This window comes from Pleurodeles waltl, chromosome 5 (assembly GCF_031143425.1).
Source record: "Pleurodeles waltl isolate 20211129_DDA chromosome 5, aPleWal1.hap1.20221129, whole genome shotgun sequence".
NCBI classification, from domain to species: Eukaryota; Metazoa; Chordata; class Amphibia; order Caudata; family Salamandridae; genus Pleurodeles; species Pleurodeles waltl.
The window spans coordinates 1,045,180,500-1,045,199,932 of NC_090444.1; positions in this window are offsets into that span (position 1 = coordinate 1,045,180,500).

Consider the following 19,433-nt stretch of genomic DNA (forward strand, 5'->3'; position numbering starts at 1 on the left):
CAGTATGAGGGCTGCTCCACATACATTCACCATGCATAATGTTACATATGCAAAGCAAATTCCCCAGCCATACATTTTACTACATATAAAGCCAGTTTTGCAGGTGTTGCATGGTGTAAAGGCACAGAGCAATGCATGGCAGGCAGGAACTATGGCTACCATCACTGTGTGCAAGGTAGGTGTTCCATGTCGATTGTGAGAGTGTCCTCATGCCACTACCACGGTCAATCAGGAGTGTCATGGATCACACACCACAAACTAAGTGTGAGGTGACAAACCACAGCTCATGGGCAGGTGACGTGTAACTGTCAAAATGAATAGTGATCATCAAAATAACTCCCCTGTTCTATGTGTGTTGTGAAATGAGGCACTTATCTATCATTCAGTGTGTCTCTGAGGCAGCAACCTTGACTGGAAGGTGCTACCACAAACACAAATACAATCCTGCATGCAATGAAGAACCCCTACAACCCCTGATACAAGTGTGAATGTGTACCTGCCAGGCAATTTGAGCGCAAGGTCTATTCAGAAGGAATATTAAAGTTCAGGATGTCCCAAATATTGTGCACTCTTTTCTCTTCCCAGAGGCGTCATGGAGTGCAGGAAGTTGTGTAGCTGGACTGCAGAGGACCACTCCCAAATCTTCAGGATCCATGTGATGTGTACACATACTGGGTATAATGCGGTCACACGTGTACACAATGTTCCCCACCATAATATGCACTCATGGAACTGGCAATGGCAGCTGTGACCTAAACTTTAACAAAACAGGAGGCCCATGCTAAGATCCAAAGAGCAGCTCCCAGGGCAGTATCACATATAACAGCACGAAACATCTGCTGCTCTGAAATTTCTAAAAATGGGAATACCTCTTGTGGTCATAACCTCAAAAAAGAAATGGAGCCTTATAGGAAAACAACATCATTTACAAAATATATTAAATACACCACACTAATATATGATTGCAGTTATATAGAAACATATACATTCTGTGTAATGTATATGGTTACCATCCAGAAATACTCCACAGGAAAATATAATATGCTACAATAAAAAAAACTAAATGTATGACTGCATACCTTACTTGGTCTCTCACATACACACTTTCACCCTCCAGATAACACAATCATTCACCATACACACACCACACACCACCACATCATAAAACACAATTAATCATAATTTTAACATTGGACTAGTAAATTTGTGTCCAATCTATCTATGAATCATTAGAAAAAATAGATGAATTTACATAACCCAACTTATTTTGCTTATTGTTTGGTCACAACATTAATTCCGCCAGGAAACATTGATTCATGACACATTCATAGCATTCTGTTCCAATAGTGTGTGAGATCAATTTGTTATCCTTGTATCTTTTGTCAAGTCCAAATTTCCAATGCTGATACGCATTTCAGTGGTAACTGCACTGCTGAGGGAGACACCTTCCTCAGGATGGGAACATTAAAAATGGTCAGTGCGAGATCCCAGCAAATTTCACAACGTAGGCAGAAAGAACACTTGAGAACAGCTCACAACTAATGAAAATATAATAGTCAGAACCACACAGAACAAAAAGACACCAGGTAGGGTAAGGGGGGTGGATTTAAAAAATCAGCCCCGAAAACCAAAAAATAAGACTCCAGATCCAATACAAGGCTTGAACTCAAATGGGATGTTGCAGCTTCTAATGCAGCTTTAAAACTTAGGGGCTGATTATGGGTTTGGCAGTCTGACTGCCGACAGACTGGTGGAGTGTACCACCGTATTACAAGTCTAGTGGTCAAACAAATATAAGAGTACCAGTGGTCCATCAGCACCACCAGGCAGCACAGACCGCCACATTAACCTGGAAGCATAAACAGGACGGGGAAGACCATGTTTTCGCCGGACCTATTACAAGGTTGCACACCTACAATGGGACTGTGGCAGTCCAACCACCACCTACAAGCAGAAACTGACAGAATAATGAGAGGCACTCACATGCAGGAAACCATACATGTCCGGAGCCGCCATAGATCCCTTCACAAATGTCATACCGCTCCTCCTGCTCACCAAAAGACAATTAAATCAACGCTGACTTGGACGACAGCAACTGTAAGTACAAACACCTAGCTGTATCATCAACCCTTTAAAAAACTGCATACCATGCCGGCAAACAGATCATGGGATCATGGGGGGGACACTAGCTACACCTATCATTCAACACATACTCACTCACATACTGCAACACGTACACCTACATGTTCACAACATGCACACTTCAGCCAGCACACACACACACTGTACGGCAACACTACACATTTACGCATGGCTACACAGCACAGCTTACGGCCACTGAATGCCACACAATGTACACACTGCAACAACAATACAACTACTGCACATATACAAATACATTACACACACTCACACCCAACACTGGCCAGGGACTTTCCACACATGCAACACACATATGCATCCGTGTGTCACGGCCCACACACAACACCACCATCAAACAACCCTGCAATGGACACACACACCTAGCACAGCGGAAGCACAATTCCATGCACAATACACAGAAAGACAAATAGACAAAAGAGTCAAAGCACACCATGGCAACAATACATACACAGCTGGGATGGGAGCATCAGGACCATACATGGAAGGAGGCTGCACTGGCACACATGTCATGTTGAACAGAGCCTCAAACAACATGCACACAGTAATTGGCCCTAAGTGGATCTCAGGGACAAGCAATACCAAAACCAATTGTCATGCACAGCCACACAATGGGGAAGGGCAAGTTAAGAAAGCACACACAACTCACACTCCATGGGACATACCCCTACACCAACCGGTTGCAAAGGACCCACTCCTAAATGGACAGATGCACACTCAAATGCAAAAAACCTATCACAACTCAATACACTCTGACCCGAATTTATACTTTTTGGTGCAAAACTGCAGGAATGCAGTTTTGCACCAAAAAGTATAGCGCGGGCTTGCGCCATTCCTGAGCGCCAGCTAGGAGCCAAATTAATGGAATGACTCAAGCCAGCACTCAGCTTGGGCTAGCGGCAACTAAAATGAAGCTAGCCGGGTGGGGGTGGCGGTAGGGATTGTACCTCCAACCTGACTAGCGCCATTTCCTGGTGCACAACGACCAAAAACATGATTCCTGTCTTAGGAAACACAGGAATCATGTCCAACACCCCAATGGCCAGTACATCGGACAAGTGTCTCCTGGGCATGGCCATTGCACCCTGTGCCATGCAGGGGTCCCCAAGATAGGGCCCCAATGGCAAAAAGAATATTTAAAAGATACTTTCCTGGATTTACCTGGGATGGGGTCCCCCATCCTCTGGTGTCCCTCTGGTGTGGGTAGGGGTGTTCCTGTGGTTTGGGGAGGGTACTGTGGACGGATTCCATGGTGTTTACACATGGAAATGGGTCCACAGGTCCCCTAACGCCTGGTCTGACCCAGACGATAAATAATGGTGTAAAGCAAGCTTAGCACCATTATTTAACGTGCATCATTTTAGCATGGGGGATAAATATGGGGCTATGGGGACTGCACCATTTTTTAGGATTAGAACGCCTACTTTGCATCTCATTAATGCAAAAAATGGTGCAAACTCCTATATTTTGACAATAGACATGTCTAACCTCAAAATATAAATATGGAGTTGTTTGTGCCGAATTTGCACACATAAATTACGCAAATCTGGCGCAAAAAGGAGTATAAATATGGGCCTCCAAGACTGCACTGACAAAACTCAAAAGCACACACACCACATGGAGACAATAGCCATATCAGGGGGACAAGTCCTACATTATACACGACCACATCACAAAACACAAAAAGAAACACACACCACAACATACACAACACAATACCATGACACCAACTTTGCATGTACAAACACATACCCATCACACAACTGGCACTCTTCTGTTGGGGGACAACAGCACTGCACACAAACTCACATACTGTGAAAACACAACTTGGAGCAGCAAGCAGGCCAAACACACCCAGCTACATGCACATAACTAATGTCAGCCAGAAACAACAGAAAGCTAGGGAAGGGAGTGCAGGACAAAGGTGTACCCAACAAACCAACAACAGTTTTTTTTTCAATAAACATTTTGTAGTCCAAGTCCTTAGGCCAGACCAAAAATGTTTGCCCAAAAGGCACAGTGTTGGGCCCTTACTTGACTCCTAACTGCCATGTAACCTCCACAGGTAGGGGCATTAAGGGGGCAGAAAGGTACCTCAGGGATTATTGGAGGCCTTGGGTGGTGGGTTTGGGTTTTGGCTTGGGAGGGGGATCCTTCTTGGGAGGAGTGGGTTTCTTCTTGGCGGGGACTGGGGCATGGATGTTTGCAGGGGGCAGGGGAAGCCTTAGAGGTTAAAGGGATGGCCTTGGACAGGGTCGAGGTCCTTTTGGGTGTGGAACTGGGGGGAGAACTGGAGTAAGGTCAAGCTCACACAGGAAAAATGTCTTAGACACACAGAGATGGGAATCAGAAGGGGGTTTGCATTTGGATTTTGAGGGAGTGGTTATCTGACTTGTAGAAGTGGATATCTTGGGTGCATGCATGTGGGAGTTATGCTTGTGTATGGTGTCTGTTGGGTGGAAATGAGGGCGTATATGTGTCTTGGGCTTTGGAGGGGAGGAGATGTGGGGGATGCTGTGGTGGTTGGGTGGGTGTCTGTTGGAGTGGTGACTGCAGGTATGGTGGATGTGCTGCATGTAGGTGTTTCTGTGGTTGTGGTGTCTGTGGGTGTGGTTACTGGGGTGGATGCCTGAGGGGCTGCTGGGGTGGTTTCTGCAGGTAGGATGGGTGTGGTGGCTGTAGCAGTGACTGTTGTTGTGGTGTCTGTAGTTATGCCAGATGTTGTATGTGCGATGTTGGGGGGGGGTGTCAGGGCAAGTTATGAATGTTGCTGTGTCTGCGTATGGATGTTGTTTGTGTGCGGGCCGGTGTGTCTTGTGGTGCTTGTGTTTGTGTGGGCTAGCCTTGTCTCATGAGCTGGATTCATGCAAGAATGTCTGTGTGCTTTGGGTAGCTCTGGGAAGGGGGGATTTGGACAGGGAAGAGGAAGGTGGAAGGAGAAGGGAAGACAAGGGATGACTTGCTGCCATCAGTGTGAAGGCCAGAACCTGAAATGATGTCTGTAGGCCAGTCATTGCTCTGTGAATGTCCTCCAGGAACACGTTGACCTGCTGGACTTGGTTTGCCAGTCCCTGGATGGCATTCACGATGCTGGACTGACCCAGAGTGATCGACCTCAGGAGATCCAGACGTGCCATACCTCGATTAGGTGACATGGAAACATCCATGCCACAATGGACACATGGACACCTCCAAACAATGTACAGCTCCACAAGTAACACCTTCCCAAAATGAGTCAAGGAGGTAGTAGCAAGGTCACTCAGATGTCCCTCACATGTGGTGTTGCAAGGAACAACAATGAAGTCAGGTCCTAAACCTCATGGAAAGATGACTCCAGAATACAAACAAGAATGGTCATGTAAGTCCCAGGATAGCCCTCACCAATTTCTCACAACGATCGACTCACTGTTCCATGATGGAACACTTATGTCCCACACTGATTTTATTCACACCCATGGATGGCGATCCTGAGACCTTGTTTCCTACTCACGCTTGTTTGCTTTGTTATGTCTGTCAACATTGGTCCCCCGATGGGACTGAGCCACCAGCATACAAACAAGCATTACACACCATGCGACATGGTAGACACCTTGTACATTGGCTTTACCATGGTGTCAGGGCACAACTTAGGGTCCCTCTTAGGGAATGGACTTGATCTGTGAATTCTCAGACAAGGACCATGTTCACATACTAGAATATCCCTGAAACGTCTCTTGCAACACGAGGTTTAAGCTCACACAGTTCACAATTTTACATAGGGCATATTTAACACCCCACAGGCTTACTGCCACCTTTCCCACCGCCTTCCCTATGTGTCCTAGATGTAAGGTCTTAGATTCTGATCCCTTACATATGCTATGGTCCTGCCCTGCAATATACTCATACTAGATAGGCACAGCAACATTTATGATGCCCATCTATGGCCTTGATCAGTGGAATACAACGGTGCAATGTCTGCTGGGTCTGCATCCTAGACCCACGGGCTCTCTGACCACATTAAGATTTGCTAATCTAGCCTTATTGTTGGCTAAGAAAGTCATGACACAACACTGGAAGTCCCCTAGGGCAGCTAAGGTTGAATATTGGTGAGCTGAAGTAGAATTCTGGGGACAGGCCGGAAGCAAGGCTTTCTATATAGAGGGATCCAGAGGATTATGCAAAACAAACATCTTGCTCAAATGGGATGCCATACTGGGAAGATTTAAGGTGCTAAGAATCGCTTCTGATGAAGGAGATTTAGCGCACACCTGAGCACCTGGGTGTACTTGAGATCCCCCTGAAGGCCCCCACCTCCCGATATGCACCCCACACTCAACAGACACATGCTACCCCCGCTCCCACTAACAATAACACTACCTACCGTACACCAGGTGTCACATACAATTTGATGGGGTGAGGGTTGGGAAGGACTAGGATTAGTGCACACAATATTTAAATGTTTTGGTGTGCCACCTTGAGTTGTGTCTAATATATCTGCATTTACTGTGATAATATGGTAATATAAGCATACTGCTGGAGGTAAAATGCATTACTACTGGATTGCACTGTTGTACTTTAGTGCAAATGCAATAAAGTTTGTGTTAAAAAAAACATAGAGTGGACTAAAGCAGCGGTAAATAACCAGAACCAAATCCTGCTGCATTAATAGGACAGTCAGGATGTAGATGTGTATGATGTACCAGCTCCTGCACTGCATTTGATATCACATAGATTGATTGAGGGGTCCCCTGTAAACATCAGCACACTGATATGAGTGCCACATCATGTGATCACATCTTGTAGAAGTGCAGAACAATGCCACTACACATAACACACATGGACAGGAATATACCCAATGCAGTTATCGTAAACATTGACACTGGTTCTTTTTTTTCTGTTTCAGCTGAACAAGACTATGGGATGCAAAAGTGGGTAATGACCCCATATGCAAACCACTAGACAGACCCGGTAAAGGCATATAGACAGGCGCATATAAGGACACGTAATGTGGTGGAGAGGACCTTTGGCCTGCTCAAGGGCAGGTTCTCTTCGTGGATGGGTCAGGGGGGTAGATTGCTCAAGTCCCTCCCCCAGATCTGCAAAATTATATTGGTGTGTGCCATACTGCACAACATATGTGGATGCACAAATGTTTCCTGAGAGGGGGATCAACCACAGAAAGACCTGATGGAGGAGGAGTAAAAGGAAGCTGAGCATTTAGACATCCACAACTCTGCTGCAGGCACTTGCAGATGCACACACATTGTCCAAGTTTTTTTTTGCGTAATTCACAAGTCTGTGAATGTATCACTAAAGCATGTTTGACAGTGGTTTAACATCATAATAAATAATCAAAACCATCATTTGTTTTTGTGTTCCTGTCAGAGTTTCAGAAAACAACATCTCACCCACATCTTAGAAACTATAAGCAGGCCACAACAGCTGTCAATTAGATTAGAACTCTGTCATCATCCTCAAAGTGTCAGACACCATGCACTGATCTTTGTAAAGTGTTGGGTGTAATGTGTGCATTGATAGTTGAACATTCATGTTGTATTCAAAACACACATCTCAGCCAAATATGTGTCCGAACATGATAAATTCAAACAAACTGAAATGTCAACATGATGCTTTAGGCCCAAATGTGATGCATTTACATGAAAAGTGATGCCATCTCTGTAATCCTCTTGCGTGATCCAAAATAATGACCCTTTGGGCCCAAACATGATGCTTTTGTATGAAAATAGTAGTCATAAACAATAGCTCAGTGTAAGAGATTTGACTAATCAATGGCAAATTGACCCTTTTTACAGGTGGCAAATCATCACATTCATGGCATTCACACTCACATGTCTGACAAATAGTATGTGTATCACAGAGGAGAGTACAACTGTATGTGTAGTACAGTATCATTCAAATCTGAAATCAACTGGCGTGTATACCAAACAATGTCACAGCATGTTTCATACTGTTAGCAAAGTGTATGAGTCAATCAGGACACATAACAGATAGTAAATGACTGGGGGGACATCATCTGTCATGACTATTTACTCATTTCACCCCTACTTTCTGTGCAGCTGACAAAGGATATTATCTTCAACTGCGGGTGATGAATCCTCATAAACACCCCATACTGAGGCCCAGTAGAGCTTTCATCATGCCTGAAGCAGGACCCGGTTCATCACAGAGAAGACTTTCAGAGTCCCCAAGTACCACTTCAGGAGCCAGGATATGTCTGGGGCCGATTACTCTACTCACCACCACTCATTTGCAAAACAATACTAGTGTGCTGCATATTGCACAACATTTATGTATGGACAAATGTTTCATGGATGAATGACAATGAGGAGCAGGAAGCTCTGGACAATGAGGAAGATGAGGAGCAAGCTCAAAATGTGCCATCAGTAACAGCAACATGGCGGAGGAACAATATACTACAAGTTTTAGTCACTAATGCCTGAATGAGTTCCACAATGTCACAAAGATATGACTAAATGACTTGGTGTACCTATGTGAAAATAAACATATAAGCACTACCAGTGTGTAAGCAGGTTAACCTCATAGCCCCAGTAAACATCTGACCACTCACATCACATCTGCTAGTAACTGCCACACAGAAAATGTGTGTACCTTTGTGTGACAAACAGCGCTGTACAACATCTGGTTCAACTAAAAAAGTATGCATGTCTACAACCTGTACCACATGGTCCTCCTTTGGCGAACCCAATGAACATGGTGTGCTAACATAGATAGTGTGCAATTTCTGTGTGTTTCTTGTACAACTAGCCATTTGTATGGCCTCATACTTGTGGAGGATACTAGAGTTCATTCGTAGTATGATGACTGTGAAGTGATGTGCATAGTATGTGCATGGAGACACAGTCCAACCCCAACAGTATACCTATGCAACATACAAATCTGCAACCACATATCATATCCATTAGGAGATCTCATATCACACCTACACATGCTAAATACTAAGCTTTGCCAGTGCAAGTATGTCTACCTAGTAACAATGTGCACACATTTGCCCCACTAGGCCACAATGCCAATGGAAACAGCAGTGATATAGGATACCATGTTTGTGTGGTGCACTCAGACACAAATGATAGCCTGACTCCCATGAGTATAGTCTTAGTGCAAATGTGAAGACACAACACCAAGATGCTGAATATGAAACAACTGTCCATTACAAACACCAAAAGCAAGGTTCGTCCATCCAAGGTGCAAAGCACTATTGCACCCCAAGATATGTTGTTTTGATATGGCTGTAAATTTGCAGGTGTCCATCATGTCTGAATGCATACCTATCACCCAACCTCAAGTAATCACACAATATAGATGCATATTGGGATGGTGCAGTGCTTAATGTGAGCTGGTGGCGTCCGGTGCAGGGCACCAGCACTTATTTTTGAGGACTGGCAATTATTTTGGGAAAGATGGAGGAAGAGAAAAATGAAAAAGCTTCACAAAGGGAGAAAGCAGAAAGCTGCAAGAGTGAGCTGAAGGGGCAGTGAGTGATTGTGTATGAATTAAACTAGGCCCGAGATGGCCTCAGGATTATGCTGCCTTGGTATTCCATGCTGGCACACTTAATTGCAGCAGCTGAGTTTTTAAAAGGAGAGATTTGGGAATCAGCAAGTATTTATTTATAAATTAAGCACTGGATTGGTGTCAATGGTAAGCATATATATGATTAGACCACACCTGATTAGTTGTGGTTAGACAAGCTGACTTCGTGATCCACAAATTTAAGAGTAAGCCTGTGGGTAAAGTGAAGGCACTGTTGCAATGTGAAAGTGCAACACATATGCTCCAAACCACAAGGCCATACAGCAGATGCTTGTGTGGTACAACATGTTATGGTGTGTGTTTCTGAAGGATCTCTGGTAACCGTTGGGATACACATTTCAACATGGATCATTAATGCCACCACACATACATTGCAAATGCAGGGAGCCTGTTTTTTCACCTGCATGCCTCTTACACTGTAGAGTGGTTGAAAAACATAATGTCAGTCACTCCCTGAGTGGGTACCCTGCAACCAGAAGACATGCTAAGATGGCAAGTCATACAGATATGAGCCTAGGTATCATAGGCCAGTGACACTGGTGTCACCCCACACTCGGCCCATCTGGTGGCACATGCCTTTCAAGAATATCCCTGAGGCCATGCAAAATCTAGCCATGTGGATCATCCTGCACTCACAGCTATTGAGTAGATGAACGCAACCCAAGAAACTCACAAGTGTTACTCAGCGCAATAGGTGTATTGCAGAAACCTTGTTGGGGCATTATTGCTGAACAACCCCCCTGGATAATCAGGATGACTCATGTAAACATGTGGATATCAACATGGGGCTGTATAAAAGGCAGACTACTTCACCCTATCTGCTGTCAATTTGCATTACAGTTCTCTCAACACGTTCATGCACATAAACCATTCATGAAGCAGTCCTACATTGCCAATGTGAGCAACGGAATGCATGAGACATGGAAATAGATGTGCCAAAGTCACATCAATTGATACATCCTTGTTCAGGCTCTACTGGGGATGTCTGACAAGTTTGGGAGTGAACCTCGTCCATGTGGCTCTTACTACCCGTCACAGTGTCAAACTACATAGGTATTGCATGTGAACACCCACAGCTACACACAAGCAAGAGCACCTTGATGCAGAGTGTAGCATTGGTGTAGTAATGGTGTGATGTACACTGTCTTGCTGTCCTCTGTATGTCAGAGGTCATGCAAAGGCATGCATGGTGGTCTAGCATTGCACCATGAGTGAGAATCATGTGCACCACAAATGATGTGAAAATGACTATTCAGGGCACCTTCACATGCTGCCCTGTTTGAAAATGGCACCTTAAGTACCACAGCGTTCACCCCAAATGCTGTTTGGTAGTTGTTTTGCTGGTGCACAATGGTCTTTTGCACACACTGTGATTCCCCGGGGTTCCTGGAAATGATTGAAGGTTCTGCATATGCTTGTGCCAACATTCTTGACAAAGCTGTGGGTTAGGGACATTTGTACTGGCTGCGGCATCAACAGAGGGTGCACCCTGTTGTGCAGGGGTATGTGGGCCCATGCTAATGTGATTATCGCTCTGATTTAGACTGAACACTGTATGTAAGATGTTGGGCTACAGGCAAAGTCAATCTCTGGGGGTGCATTGGCAGTGTGCCCCCTGATGGGACCCCCCTGGAGGGGAGAACTAGGGTATTTGGCCTCATCCATACATCCCTTTCTAGGTGTGTCCAGGCAATCACAGCACTTGCCTGCAAGGGAGACTATACCCCCCACCCCCAAGTTACCTGACAACCTGCTGCCTGTATCTGGGTACACAACACAGATTGTCAGAAGGCTGCACTGTCTTAGATGTGGGTGTGCTGTCCTCATCCCTGGGGGGTTTCTCAAACAAGGTAATCAGGTGCCAATACATAGATGGCACATAGGACAACTCTTATAAGGTGTGCCGTTGCACTAACAGAGGGATTGACCCCTATGTGTAGTATGATCCTAGTAATATATGCACTCTCCCATATGTACACTGTTAACACACACATTACACACATGCAAAGACAGGAAGCAAGTAACTCCAACTATTCACAGGCAACATAGCAATCCCTGTAACAGTATACATGCATTCAACATCACACCATACATAATAACACACATTTGCACAATTGCATCAAAAAAAAGATTCATGAGCCCAATGCATGTTTTTACATGCATCTTGTCAGCCAATAATAATGCATAACACCTGACAGGTCTAATTTACCGCATTGTGCTTTGTTAGGCCTTGTGTGAAATCAACGCATTCACTTGAAGCATCAAAGAAATTGACGCATCCGCACAGGAAGTGATGCAATGGATTAGCCATGCTGCAAACTAAGAACTGTGAAATGTGAACTGTAAACTTTCTCTTTAACTCACAGTTCTTGTAACTGTGCTTGAGAGAGGTTGTGTTGTGTTGTTGCTGGAGAGAGGAGTGGTGTTCTTGGAGTTTGTTTTACTGTCTGTTGTCCATGTAGTGTCCCTAAAATCGACATTGTCCTTTGTATTTGTTAATTGTATTGTCTTGTACTGTGTTTTGTCTGGTGTGCATCTTTGGGGCATTATAATTATTAGGGGTAGTTGGGGTTAGTTTGGGCTTTTGGGATTTTTTGTTTGTTCAGGTTGTGTTTGGAGTGGAACATGTCAGGGAAGGAAAGGGAGAGAACAATGAATGCCCATGAGTTTGGATGGTTCCTGTGTTTGAAAACCCACTACCTGCCCAACATGTTGGTCATGGGAGGCACAGTAAGCCAGGGGTACAAGAAAGAAACATGGAAGTTAAGGTGGCAGAAAGCCTGCTTCCATATGAAGGCGCTGTTTGAGATAGAGCTGAGAACCCACCAACTCAATATTGGCTGGGCAGATGTCATTAGCCAGGAACATGACCTTCTGGATTGCCTCAGGATTTAAGTTGGTGAAACTGTCGGTAAGTACACCTGGTTAAATTATTCTTTGGATCTCATTTGCCTGTAAATGGTTTGTGCTCATAGTGTCAGTGGGTCATATATGTTCTAGCGTACAAATGCCATGCCCCAAAAAAAACATTTTTAAAGACGAAGCATGCCACATAGGCTTTCAAATACTGGGCTCTCATGCGCCCACACTAACTAGTGACCGTATCATACCTAGTGAACACTTTCTCTGTTTGCACCGCAGTGCACATGTCAACAGATGTGCTGTGCGCAAACTGAGGAAGTGTGCACCTTTCCATTTCAAGGCCTGCTGCAAGCACATTTGCTAACTTTGTGCTGGCCTGGGATACGTGCTTTTTCAGAAGCTGTCCTATTTTGTGACACTCCAGTTGTTCATGTCTCATGTAAATGAGGCCTGATGTATGCAACTCTGTACATAGATCTGACATGTCGAATGTTATACATCTGAACATATGCCCCACATGTTTGTGTTTAATTTTCAAATATTAAGCTTTGGTGATGCACGGGACATATATTGTCAATATCTGCAACTATGCAGCACTGGCAGATACTGATCTCCATTAAATGGAAGAACAAGGGTGGCTAATGTGTGATGTATAGAGTATAGTCATGTACATGTGATGAAATTAGAAAAGAGTAAGGCACGGGTATTGCTATACCTGGCTGAGTGTGGTCTGTGAGTTATTTAGGTGCAGAGTGCCATGAACGTCTGCTTCCCTTATTCAATTTTATAGTAGTGAGTCATTTTAAATGCTTCTACAACGTGCCCACCTGATGTATGTATTCTTTCATCTTATGTGTGTGCATGTCAGCCTGCCTTACCAATGTGTACTATTGAGGCATGTCAAACAAGCCATTTTACTTTATACACCCAGAAGGGTTACATAGCCAATTGCTATTCATGTGTAATGTGCAATATTTGACATTAGTGTATGCGTTCTACAATCACAGTACAATGTATCATGTTATGTCTTGTAAGTGAACCAGACCCTTACACCGCTGGAAGGGTGGAGAGCTTCAGGGATCTGGATGTTACCAGTGAGTGTCAACCTGAATGTTTATTTTGTACAGCAAGGATTGTGTATCATGTTGGATACTTCATGCAATGCCATGTTCAATGTGCATCCCTTACAATTAATAATCCATATAATATCTACAAATTTGAACAGAAATGTAGAGGGTATTTGTTGGATGTGCAGTCACCTCTGAGCAATGTCACAGATGATATAATTGCTATTGCTGAGGGATCACATGATTGCTGGCATGAACAAAGAGCAATGGCCACAATGCCCAAATCTGTAAACATATATGGTAGTGGATTCATAGGTGAACATGGCAGGAGGTGGTATACCTAACAAATGCATTTCAGATGCACAGATATACTATTTTTGCTCACAGTGCAATCTATGCCTGATGTGTATGACTACTCCACACAGGTGAGGGGGAATTCACAACACAGTAATGACAGTAGACTATTGGCCAGATTTAGATCTTGGCAGTATTACTGCCGAGCCATGTCAGCGGCGGGCCTGAAAAGACCGTCATGTCGGTGGTTTCCGGCCCACCATGTTTAGATGCATTGCGACTAAGCCAATGACCACCACGATAGAGTGAACTCCGTTGCACAAGCTGCATCCTGCAGGTGATGCGCTGGGCTTCAATGCCAACGATTAGCACTCTGTCCCCATCTTGATGATGGCATTCTGCCAAGCCTATTTAGACCACACCGTTTTGCTGGCTGTATGTCAGCGGCGGGCCCATGACTGAGGGAGTCCATTGCGGTACCTGGTCAGAATAGTACTATGGCTGCAGCCTTTGGTTGAATGCTAGTAGCCCACATACATTGTAAATTAGACAATTGTGAACACCTGCAAAACACACTATAAAAACCCATGATCCAGTTAAGACCATGATACTTTGCCATCTCACTGCAGAAGACCACTGGATGAGGGAATTGCCACACAGGAGACAGATTTCTTCTGTGTTACTCTCCCTCTGTATTCTTTTTTAAACCATATTTAGTTGATTGTCCCTCATATTTCTGGGCACTGGTTTTAGTTTTTCCCAATAACTCACTATGACAGAGAGGAGAAATCTCTGTTTTTCGGAGGGAGAGTTGTCTGTCATGGTGGGTGAAATCATTATAGTAGAACTACAATTGTTTGGAGCACAAGTGCAAAATACTACCATTTCCCAGAAAAGGCAAATGAGGGCCATAATAGTTGACAGAGTGAATGCTGTAGGTAACAACCTGTGCGCACAGGAGGAGATTAGGAAGAGGTGGAATGATCTGCAGGGGAAAATTCATACACTGGCCTCCAAGCGACACCTGGAGGTCAAGAGAACTGGTAGTGGTTCTCCCAGCCCCCATTACAACTCTTTTCCTGGGAGGAGAAGGTCTTACAAATCCTCCATCCTGTGGGCTTGACAGGAATCCCTGGTAGAATGCAGACTGGTAAGTCAGACCTATGTATGTCTCCCTAACCACTAAGGGAGTCCTGCCCTCAAGTTAGATTTTTACAAAGCTGCAACAAACTTAGTAAAACAGGCATAGCTACTTTTGACTAAGCAAAATATGTTGTGTTATACAAATTACTAGCAGCATGGTTGTAGCTCTCCTTCTCACACAATGCAATATGTATAGTCAGATTGTGTGTAGTTCGGCCCATTACTGTCTATCAATGTATGTTGTTGTGCTTACAAAAACAGGCCCAAAATTACATCCATTTTCACCAAAAAGTATGGGATTTCTAAGTGGTGCTTTCTCCTAGTTACATCGTATCCATATGTGTGTACAAGTTGCAAATGTGTGTTTATCTCCAGTATAGTGATTGAAAGTGATGTGTATAACTCACTTTCCTACGAGTATAGTCTATGGTGTCAATAGATGACTACAACTTTTTGGACCTGAAAATCAATAGTACAATCTAATGTTGTTCCACCGTCCTTTACGTCCCTAATTACATACATTTAAAAAGCTAGTGCATTTAACAGTTACCATATCATGCTAAGGATTAAAATATCACTTCTGGTGTATCTGAACCATGTTGACAACTGCTCATAGCTACACTGGATTGTTTAAAATGCTTACATTAATCAGTGCTTTTTGAATCCAAGATATCCCTAAATGTGTTGTGGCATGCTGAATAGAATTAGTAACCACACACAAGCTACATTTCACTGTCCATACGATGACAAATTACAGTTTCATGTGCATTATGAACCACTTTGTATCCAATGTATTGCAGCCCACTAGGCCTTGGAATGGTCCAGCACTCCAATCGCCACTGTGTTGAGTTCAATGCCTGTCACATGTAACCGACAAATCTGAAATAACACTTTGGCATTTTAGGACATTTCTACAAGGTCAGCACAGAAGTTGTCATTCATGTAAATCAGGCTGCATGGGTAAAACAATGAAAATAACACAAAGGCCTAATCAGTCTATCACTCTTTCTAGTTTTGAATTTGGCCCTTTTGTAGACCACAACACATTAAATGCACAAACAGTATTTTAATTACATAACTTCTATAACCTTCACAGGTCCAAACATCCGGCCCAGTGTACCACCATCTGCCAGCCAAGACACCTACACTCCAGACCAGGAGCAAGCCTTCAGTGAGGACTCTAGTGCTGCAAGTCAGGATGACCATGAACCAGCTGGTCCATCTGGTCTGTCTAGCCAGACAACACCAGTGAGTCAAACTTGGCCCCCACCTACACCTCCCACCACAGCTGCAACAACATCGCAGCAAGAGGACACCTCCACTTCCGATGCACCAAGGATATCCACACCAGTCCTGCGCCCCTTAGTCCTGGCTCCTGTTGAGGCACCAATATCACAGCCTCTGGTTTTGCCAGGACCCAGTGGTTTGGGACACATTTCCTCAAGAGCACAGGCTAGTGGAGGTAGGACTCGTGGGAGGGAATGTGTGGGCCATCAAGGGAGTCCACTGGGGTTTTTGTTAGCCAGACAACCATTGACCAAGTCTTGGGATCAACCCAACAGTCCCAAGACATGATGGGCTAGGTAATAACTTGGCTCTGGGAAATCAGGGAGGTGCAAAGGGAGCACATATAGGAACTACAGATCCACAGTGAAAAAAATAGCTCCCTTACTGGGGTGCTATTTGACACTTTTCACCACATTTGCAGGGCTTTTCCTGTACTGTCTGCCCCTGTCTGTGATCCCTCCACACCTGGGCAAGCTACACCATTGCCAGCCACAGACATGGAGGCTCTGCCACATGAGAAGCCTGCTCCTATCATCCCAGTTCCTTCACTTCTATACCCCGAGCCTCCCCGGAGGTGAGAGCCATCCAGAATAGTAGATGATGACGGCGAGACCAACACCACCACCTCAAAGAGACGCAAAACTTAATTGCCTCCTTGTGTGTCTACCATTCACTCTATGGACTATTTCATGGACACATTTACCTTTTCTGAGGACAGATGTATTTTGCATATTGGACTTCAAATTGTTTTTGGCTCTACTACAATGTTTCCATCCACCATTATACACTCTTTTTTGTTTATTTCATCTTTTTATAAAACACCTCATTCTTGTTTTTGTGTTATGTATATAAGTGTAATGGATACAGTGCAAGACACTTGTTGGATTATTTGTGGCATTTCCTTTGTCACTTCCATCCTTCACCATCATGTTGTCAGATCTTTAGAACATTTAGGGGGTCATTTCAACCCTGGTGGTACAGGACCGCCAGGGCTGAAATGACGGAAGCATCGCCAACAGGCTGGCGATGCTTCCAGGGTCATTACGACCGCAGCGGAAGCACCACGGGAGCACCGCCGGGGCCGGCGGTTTCCCGCCACAATAGCCCCGGCGGTAGTAATCCGCCAGGGCAGCACTGCTAGCAGCGCTGCCCAGGGGATTACGAGTCCCCCTACTGCCAGCCTTTACCTGTCGGTTTGAACCGCCAGGAAAAGGCTGGCGGTACGGGGAGTCGCGGGGCCCTTGGGGGCCCCTGCACTGCCCATGCCACTGGCACCCAGGTCAATAAAATCACCAATTCATGCAACTGGATCATTAAGATGCTTGAGAAAATCCTCCCTTTTATACCTCAGGATCTGAGAGCAACAGTAATGCTAACCTTGATTGGATCAAGGCTGGACTACTGTAATGCTCTTTATTTGAACATGATTCAAGCCTCACTAAATAAGCTACAACTTATTCAGAATCAAAGCGCGCATTTGGTTCTGGGTTTAGACAAGTTTGCGTCTGCCAAAAATAGTCTCCACAAATTCCATTGGCTACCGATTAGGAAGTGCATTACTTTTAAAACATTGTGTTTGGCTCACAAGTCCCTCTACTTACAGGGTCCTTACTCACCTCTTCCATCTATCAAGTGGTACATACCTGGGTGGACCCTCCAATCAGCTGACCTGAAGTTAGCTTACGTCTCTAGGACTAAGAAAGTGAAATGGGGGGACCGTGCATTTTCTACAGCTGCTGTTAAACTATGGAACTCCCTCCCCTTGAAAGTTAAGACTATCCCCTTTCTTCAGCTTTTTTGCAAACAACTTAAAACCTGGTTATTTCAGTCTTACTTAAGAGCGATCGCAGAATTCTGGTTTCAGTCCCCTCATAGCGCTTTGATACCGCTGGTCATAATTCGCTTTCCTAAATACTCTATACATACATAAATACATATGCTCCACAACCTTGAAACCATGGAGAAAAAAGGAATGTGCAATTGGAACAAATTAAATAAGCAGCCTGTCACTGATGCATGGCCTCACTTGAAGCCATACATCCTGCCCTCACAATAGGAATCCTGGATCAATAACACAAATAGTCTTCATCATGGCATTGACAACATTTGAGGCCGCATGACCAGTCCAGGACACTGTGGCAGTATCTGGTGCAATGACACAGTCACCATTCAGTGGTGTGCTAACAAAAAGTTCTATCACCTATGATGAACACATTAACAGCTACCTCCACTGTCCACAAATTTAAGATTTACCCAATGTGATGGAAGAACAGTATGCCAGGGCTTTACATACACATGCGATTTGAGCAACTCAAGTGGCACATATTGCCTTGATGGTGGCATCACACAGAAAACAGATCAAATACAATCTTCTAAACTTACATACTATCAGATTGCAATTTGTCTCTGTAAAAGATTTGTCCATCTGAAGTGGCTGTCTGTCCAAGGATCAACACATGTTCACTTTGTACTTCCAAACAGCAACATATCACAACAAATGTCACGAGGTTGAAATGTCCAAATGAAGGTGACATGGTGAAGGACCCAGAATCAGAATAACACAGGAAAATGAATTTTACCACAAATTAATCCGAACTCAATTGATGAGTAATGAGGACACACATACTTATCACAAGCACATTTCCTCTATATCAGTGACCACATTACCCAATGTGGAGAACGTTCTGATACACTAACATCTTTGCCTTGAACTTTGCTGCATTGACCATTCCTAACAAGTTACCATAGCAGATATATATGTTCTCTAGGTCACAAGCTGTACTGGCATTTGAGCATAACATTTGTAAAGGTAAACTTACATTCACATGAAGAAGTGAGCAAATCACACTTTGATGTAAGTCAACTCCTTCTTTACTACTGTCATCTTCAATAGGTATTTCACCATCCTCACTCGGGGACTCATAGCGGTCTCCCTCCTCTGCAGTTATAGGGATGTATCTCTTCAGGGCGATGTTATGGAGAATGCAGCAGGCAACCATAATTGGACACACCTTATCGGGTGAGTAGAGGAAGGCTCTACCGGCCCTGCCAGGCACCTAAACCTAGCCT